This window comes from Gavialis gangeticus, unplaced genomic scaffold (assembly GCF_001723915.1).
Source record: "Gavialis gangeticus isolate Ggan-Ray unplaced genomic scaffold, GavGan_comp1, whole genome shotgun sequence".
NCBI lineage: Eukaryota > Metazoa > Chordata > Crocodylia > Gavialidae > Gavialis > Gavialis gangeticus.
The window spans coordinates 48,158,759-48,159,892 of NW_017728996.1; positions in this window are offsets into that span (position 1 = coordinate 48,158,759).

Consider the following 1,134-nt stretch of genomic DNA (forward strand, 5'->3'; position numbering starts at 1 on the left):
TAAATCGCCCGCGTCTTTCTTCCCCCCACCCCCCTTTTTTGGCCCAGGGAGAAGCTGCTGAGGCGGGACCATGGCTTCCCCAGGCCGACTGCGGGGAGCGGGCGCGCGGCTACTCGCCTCGCTCCGCCCTGGGCGCGGGGTTGCCGGGGAGCGCTCCTGTCCTGTGCGGCTGCTCTGGCGAGGCGCGACGTGCCGCCGCCGTAGTTGCAGCGGCGGGGCGGGGAGTGCAGCGAAGTCCTTGGCGCTGGAAACTTCAGCAACAGGCGGCGTCCGGGAGTGCGAGCGGTGAAGGCGGGAGCGCTCCCCGCGCTGTGCAACGGGCTGGGAGCCGCGGCTCCCGGCGGAGGACCGGCCGGTGCTAAAAATAGCCCCAGCCGGCTCCGCGCGCGGCGGGTTGTTTTCCCTTTATTGGCCCGCGCCGGAGGCTGCGGGGGGGTTCGGGCTCGGGCACTCGTAACGCCTGCACGGCCCGACACGTGCGACAGCGAGCGGGGCACGGGCCAGGCTCGGTCCTGGGCCCTGTCTTGCATCCGTGCTCGCCGGCATCTGGGAGGGGCTCGCTGGGACGCCCGCGCCCCTGGACGGCAGCCGGGGGACAGCCCGCCGCGCAGAGCCGGCCCCGGGGCGCCTTGACTTTGAGGTCCCGGCGGAGACGCAGCGGGGTACAGCTTCCCTCCCACCTCCCGGGGGCGAGGGAAACCCGACGCCTGTCCCCGGGCTCATGAGAGCTGAGCAATGCCAGCCCTGGCTCGGCGGGAGCCAGCGCTCGCGGGGGAGGCCCGGGGCGCTCTGTAGTCAGGGTGAACTGCTGTAGTGGGGCCCTCTCGCTTGTTGCCCCCTCCCCGGGCAGCGCGTGGGGACCGCGGAACAGGAAGCGCAGCCACGGACGCAGCTGGGCTGGAGCCGGACGGTCCCTCCGCGGGCGGGGACCGCGTGGTGCCTGAGGGCGCACCGGGGCTCGAGGCTGCAGCTGCAGCTTGTGGCGCGCGGCGGGGCAGGGAGCGCACGTGCCGCGGGGGGTGGGGAACGGGACAAGGAGCCCAGCCCCGCCCCCCCGCTCGCAGGGCAGAGCCGGGGCCGCGGCGCCGATGTAAACATTCCACAAAAGGGCTCCCCGGAGGGGGGGCGGGGCCT